Source organism: Jaculus jaculus, chromosome 12, assembly GCF_020740685.1.
Source record: "Jaculus jaculus isolate mJacJac1 chromosome 12, mJacJac1.mat.Y.cur, whole genome shotgun sequence".
Classification (NCBI taxonomy): domain Eukaryota; kingdom Metazoa; phylum Chordata; class Mammalia; order Rodentia; family Dipodidae; genus Jaculus; species Jaculus jaculus.
In genome coordinates, this window is record NC_059113.1 from 2,372,419 (window position 1) to 2,379,538 (window position 7,120).

Consider the following 7,120-nt stretch of genomic DNA (forward strand, 5'->3'; position numbering starts at 1 on the left):
GGGAGCAGATTTGCAGGCCATTGTCACAATTTAAATAAGGGTTTGTAATGTAGATGATGGAATGTGTTGATTGTAACATCATCGTTACATGAGTAAATGTGCTCTTAGGACATTTATCCTGGGAACTAGAAACAAACTGCACCCAGCTTAATTAAAATAAAATCTTTTATCATTAATTGTATTTATTTAATAGAGAGAGAAAAGGACACGGATAGAGTGAGAGAATGGGCATGCCAGGGCCTCCAACCACTGTAAATGAATTCCAGATGCATGTTCCACCTTGTGCATCTGGCTTGATGTGGGTTCTGGGGAATCGAATCTGAGTCCTTCGGCTTTGTAGGCAAGTGCCTGAACTGCAAAGCCATCTCTCTAGCCCAAAATATAATTTTATAATAACTTTGCATAGAAAAGAATATAGATGTGTGTTTGCCCCTGTTCACTGTGCAGCACAGGGAATGCTGGTAATGACTATGTGGATGGGTAAACAGACTAAGAAACACAGAGAATGTTAAAGCCCATGAGTCAAAATGTTAAAAACTGGTGTTTTCTCTATGTTTGCAATTATCATCATTCTTTTGTAATTCTTGAATGGAAATAGCTACAGTGCATTCCTCCCCTAAGCAACGGAAGATGAATCGTAAACAAGGGGGTGTTGTTTGTGATGTGGTGGCGCACATAGCTGCAGCATAAGGTCATTCATATCTCCAGCGCGGCCACTTTGAAAGCCTGATACTGGTAAAAGCCACTTCCTTTCATGCACAGACTTGGCTATGTCCTTTGGAAAAAATGTACACACTAGAAATCATTATTCACACACAGAGTTCCCGTGTGGTAGCAATGCTACCCAGGCCGTCTTTAGATTGTGTTTAAACCTCAAAAAGCCCTTCCTTCTGACTGCTGAAGAAGCACTGAGACATGCCAGGGCTGAGGCGATACCAGCTGGAGTCATATTGTTTTCTCTGACAAGGCAGGCACATTGTCATCCCACAGGCCCATGTGAGTGTGGGATAAACATTAGCACTGATTTTTGTCGTGGAGTGTGACAGAGAAGAACATTTGTTCCTTTTCATTCCTGAATGTTTTAGTGGTGACATTTCTCAATCTGTGCGTGTATGTGCGTGTGTGTGCGTGTGCTACTCTCTTTCCCTCAAAGAGATCATCAAGTGACCTTGAAATCTGCACTGGCATTTTGTTGGCAGAAAGAGAAGCTCTTCTTCTCATTTGCAAAATGAATAACAATTTGATCATCCTTAAACTTCTAAAAGGTTAATTAGGCTTTCTCCATGAGTACCAAATGAAAACCCGTTTTATCTCTGCCTAAATGAAGCCCACAGGGCTCTCCCTCCCTCTCACTCTGCCCAGAGACCGAGTCCTTCCCGCGGTCAGTTGGCCATTATCAACTCTGGGTCTGGGTACGCTGCTGTAGATTTGCTCACCCCCAGATGATGGCAGGCCTCATTTGCCAGGGCAGGGGAGCTACTCTTAAAATTTCTCAGTAGGAAAGTGTCATTTGGCTCCAGGAGTGATAGAAAGAAAGGGAAGCGGGTGGATTGAATGAGAAAAAAGAAAATGATTTTAAAAGGGTGGGGGGTGATTACCAAAGCTTCATGTTACTTCAAAGATTTCCACCCAGAAACAAGAATTAAAGAACAAAACAAAAATACCAGGGAGGTCATTATACAAATCACCACCGAGAAAACGAAGTACAGACATAAAGTATTCAGGCTTTGTTGTACTCGAAGCATTAGAACTTTGCTGATCTGCCAGTTTCCTTTCTCTCTCTCTCTCTCTGTCTTTCCTCTCTAATAAATTAACCCACTTATTGCAGGCTAGCATGTCTCAAACGACAAGGCTTCTGCTGCTCCTTCAGCTCCGTCAGTCTTCTGACGGCAGACTTGGCTGTCACAGCGGAAGTCGCCTTGTAGGTCCAGCCCCGCCGGCCACTTTTCATGCAGGAACCACAGTGCCAGATGCCCACAGCCCATTGCTTTGTCTTGGTTTTGCCACAGAAGGAGCAAGTGTACCCGTGTGCTGGCTGATTTCAATTTTCTTCACCATTTTCTGGAGAGAGGCACCATAGCAGGTCCCGTACTTACTGACGATGCTGACTTTCTTGGTGCGTTTGGCCATGTCGCCATGTCCCAAGTCAGACCACAGAGAGTGAGCTGCCAATTTTCAATGGCATTGAATGCCCATATACCAGTGATAGTGACGCCAGCAGGGAGGAGTCATGGCTGTGGTCATCGTACCTTGTACAAGAAGGGTTCCATAGCTACGCTTCCCCCATGGAAACCTAAGCTTCTGCTATTCATGGCCATAAACAGCCTCTTTAGTCACAAGCCAGAAATCTTACCTTAAAAAGCAAGTCTAGGAGATTTATGTTTCACTTTTATTATAAGAAAACCTCATCATTCAAAGGAAAAAAGAGCACAGAATGCAGCTGGGGTGGAGGTGACAAGAAATCCTGCTTCTTCATGATAGGCATGGCTCCTTGTTTTAGTAACTTGTACAAGTTCACATGAGCCAGCTGAAGTTTATTAGATGTGAGAACTAACACAGCATAAAAATTGGATGAATTATATATATGTGTGTGTGTGTGTGTGTGCATATTGTTTTTTTCTGAAGAAAACTGTTACTGCACACGACTGCTCAAGTGTCCTAACAGTAATGTAATTGTCAAGGCACGGGTGAGCCTCATCTTTGGGCTAGACTGGAGCATGTGGAAAAGCCTCTTGGCTCTGCACAGCAGAGGATGCCCTGGGGATGGAACAGCTAGTCTCATTTCTGCAGCAGCGTCACTGCAAGATGCTCCAGTGGGGATAACACACTGTGAATGATCTCATGAAAAATGGAGGAGTCTTCACCAAGAAGCACGGTTGCAGACTGGAGAGTTGTTATTCTTCCTGGGCTGGTGTGTGTGTGTGTGTGTGTGTGTGTGTGTGTGTGTGTGTGTGTCTACATGACAAAATGACCACTTTTGGCATTTTCAAGTGTTCAGCTCAGCAGGATTAAGTGCATTCACAAGGTTGCACAAGCATCGCCACTCTTCGTCTCCAGAGCATTGTCATCATCCCAAGCAGAAACTCCAATTAAACAGCAACTCCCCATGAGACCTTCCCCTTAGACCCTGTTAATCTCTATCCTTTCTGTCTCTACAAATCCTGGTCCAAGGTACCTTACATAAATGACATCAGGCAGCGTCTGTCCTGTTGTGCCTGCCTTATTCACTTAGCATGTTTTCAAGACTTATCCCTGCTATAGCATGTACCAGAATTGCATATAGCTTTCTAAGGCTGGATATTATTTCATTGCACTATATTTGTTTATTAACTCATCCATTAATGGATATTTTAATTGTTTCTTCTATCTGAGTATTATTGGCCTTATTAATTATTTTATTAATGATACTGAGGCCATTAGTATTCAAGTGTTTGTTTTAGTCTGTGCTTTGAGTTCTTTGATATATATAACTAGAAGGTGGGATTACCAAGTACATACTTTTTATGCACAATGATTATGTTAATTGGGGCAACACTCATGTATGATTTTATGTGAAGCAAAACGTAAAAGACATTTTACTTAGCAACTATTTGGTATTAGTTGGCTTTGGGTCTACTCTATGATCCTTTTTGCTGTTGTTATTTAATTATTTAGAACATTTTTAGTAATTTTTTGAGGCAGGGTCTCAGTCTTTCTCAGGACGACTCGGAACTCACTCGGCAGCCAAGAACAAACCAGGGGAATGAGCATTTTCACGAGCAGTGGCCAGAGCAAGACTGAGCATCTCTTCCGAGTTACGTGAGGAAGGCTGGTAGACAAGGGCTGCAGCTTAGCTCCGGGGTGCCTCATACCGTTTCGCGCGTTTTATGCTGTTGGCCCATGGTGTCGCTTGACAAACTGCTCTTCCTGCTCTACTTTCATCCAGCTTACTGCACCTCATACACGATGGTCTGCTCTTAGCTGTGCTGACACTTCCTGGGTAGGCATAATCTAAAGAAGTGTGTCTACTGGCTTATTGACCAGCGGTTTACCATCCAGGGTTGGACTGGAGACAGGAGCAGAACTAATTAGCCTCCTAGTTTCAAAACTGCGAATGGAGACGGGGGAATAATAAATTCACTGAAGAGAAGGAAAATTTGTAGAAAGAGTGCTATAAAGTAGAATCAGGTTTAGAGGGGATGTGTAAGCCAAAAAGTCACATGTATGGTGGTTTGAATATAATATCAACATATCCAGGCTTGTTTGCTCAGAGCCAGCTTGTGCTTTCTGGTGCTTGCTGTGTACTCTGTCTGCTGTGCACGTATGATGAGGTGAGCCAGCTGCTTCTGCCATGATGAAGCTTCGCTGAAAAACTATAAGTGTAAAATATACCCATTCCTCACATAAACTGCTTTTGATCTGGTGTTTGTTGCAGCAACAAGAAGGTAACTGTAGCAGAAAAATAATACCAAGAAGTGGGTTAATAGCTGAAAAAGATCTGACTGTGTGGTTTTTGGTCTTTTAGAATGTATTAGCACATGGATATGGAAAGATTTGATACCATGGACTGGAAAATCCTGGCAATGTTGTAAGCAGAGCTTGTTGGACAATTCTGGTGAGAGTTTTAAAATGTTCCATGCAGAGAGAAGTGTGGACTGGGAAGGGTTGACTTAGTAAGTTGCAAAGGGAAGGAGAGAACTTTACTATAACTGGTTTTAAGGCTGGCTGCATTCTGCCCACATCCTGAGAACTTGACCAGAGTTGAATTTAGGAGAAATGGATTGGTGTGAGCAGAAGTATGGTACAGAAAGAAATGAAAGTTTCAGGCTAGTGACAACAACTTTGCCTAGCTGCAGTTGTTTGGGAGATTAGCACCATCAAGATGGGGCCTTCTGTTTTGCATTGAGACAATGGTAAAGATGTCCTGAGGGTAAAACACAACCCATGGATGGCCCGAGCTAATAAGAATGGCAATTCTTTGGAAAGGTTTGAAGAAAGATGGGGAAGAAATATTCTGATCTTCAAGGTCAAGCCCTCATTCTCATCACCTCTGCATTTACAGATTTTGCTGTGGTTCTGGTTTTGGAAGCACGAGCCATGCAGTAAAGAAAGTCATGAAGTGATGCCAGTCCGGGAGTCGCTGAGACGTGGCACTCTGAAGCAGGGCCGAAATCTCTGTATGGAAGCCCAGTAAGGCCATCATATGGAGTTAGACCTTGGGTTGCAATGCATATCCAAGGAATATGGAGACGTTAGGACTGAGGGACATCTTCCAAGGAGAGCTGGTGGCTTGGAATGGAGTTTTCCCTGAGTTTTGAGCAGCCCACCTGGTGGGGCAGAATTGGAACTTCAGACACTTGATTGCTAGTTACAGATGTTGGACTTGAAACTACAGATTTGTTGTTTGCCTACTGGTTATTGATCTTGCATTGGTCTAGTCTATCCTTACTATTCATTCTTTATGCAATGGGAATGTTTACTCTGTGTCATTATATATTGGAAGTATGTAACTTGTGCTTTGGTTTTACAGGGATCACCATTAATAGAGCCTAGACTATGGTGATGTTTGAACACTGTTGAGATTGATTAAAAAAAAAAATACAACCTATGGGTAGTTTTCAAGTTGGACTAAATTCACTGCATTTTACATCATGGATGAGTCATCAGTTGATAAGGGCAGAATGTAGCGGTTTGAATCAGATGTCCCCCATAAACTTGTGTTTTGAATGTTTTGTTCTCAGCAGGGAGCAATTTTGGAGATGTAGCCTTGCTAGAGGAGGCGCGTTGTTGGAGCAAGGCTAAGGGGTGTTTTAGTCAGCTCACCCTTGACAGAGCTTGGTTCAATCTGTTGTTGCTCTTTTCCACCTGTTGTTAGCAAGCACATGATGTTCAACATCTGCTCAAGCCATGATTTTCCCTGCCATCATGAAGCTTCCTGTTGAGAATGTAAGCCAAAATAAATCCTTTCCTCCTATTACCAGCTTTTGGTTAGGCAGTTTTCCCAGTGACAAGCAGGTAACCAAAAGAACGTGCAGGTAACCAAAAGAACGTGCATGCAGAGGCTTTTTAGGGGAAAGAGAAAGATATTAGAGAAAACAGTAGAGTAGATTCCAAAAGAAGACATGTCATGTGGGATGTGGTAGCCCAGGAGTGAGATGCAGAACTCCCTTTGTCCCTTGGACAAAAGGACAAAGGGAGTTCTTCCAGCATATCATTCCAAGTGCTTCTTTACCCCTGGGCACTTTAGTTGAATTGCCTAGAATAAGTTTCCGGTCCTAGAAGGCTTGTGTGTTTGTTGTCATTGTTTTTGAGACAGGGCCTCATTGTAACCCAGGCTGACCCAGACCTCACTATGTAGCGGTGATTGATCTTGAACTTCTGATGCTTCTGCCTCCCCTCCTGAGTGTTGGGTTTCTAGGTGTGCACCACCCAGGTCTGTGCACTTCTGATCACCGAGCCCAGGGCCATGAGCATGTGAGGGGAGCACTATCGATAAGCTGCACCCTGGCCCTTTCTGAGGTTTTGTAAGCATGGTGAACTCTCGCTTGCTTTTTCTCCGATATCTACCTCCTTCCAGTGTCTCTTTTTATCCTTCTACATTTACTTTTTTCTTTGTTTCTACTGTCCCACCATCCTGGGCCTATAATTTGGACACACTCCTAGATCCCATCCCTATAGAAGACCCTAAAATCTCCAAAACTTAATTGTGTTATTTAATAGCAGCTCTATTGAGGTGCAATAAGCATACTACAGAAATCAGTATTTTGAAGTGGTTTATCTACTGAGTTGTACAGCCATTACAAGTCTCTAATTTTGGAACATTTTTATTATCTTCAAAAGAAATTGCCTACCTTAGGTGCATTAATACTTTTTGGTGGGTTTATATTGTCTTGAATTTTGGTGTTTCTTGTGTTATAATGTATATATTTTTGCATCCTGGATTATTTAATGATTGGATTTTCTAGTTAGCTTGGCATTATTAGATGTATCAATCAATCTGATGTTATATAACTTCAGGGTAGGAGCTCAAGGTGCTAGGTGTGACTCTCAAGACTATCAGAGTATATACAAAAGTGATTCTAGGTATTGGGTTTGCCTGCTATGAGAGTTTTCAAGTAGGCTGAGTGGAACCAAATACAGA

At 42.7% G+C, this 7,120-nt stretch overlaps 1 pseudogene; it reads right to left on the reverse strand.

The window, feature by feature from the left end:
• Window positions 1-1,819: 1,819 nt before the first annotated feature.
• Window positions 1,820-2,130, reverse strand: LOC123453672 (annotated as a pseudogene).
• Window positions 2,131-7,120: the final 4,990 nt, after the last annotated feature.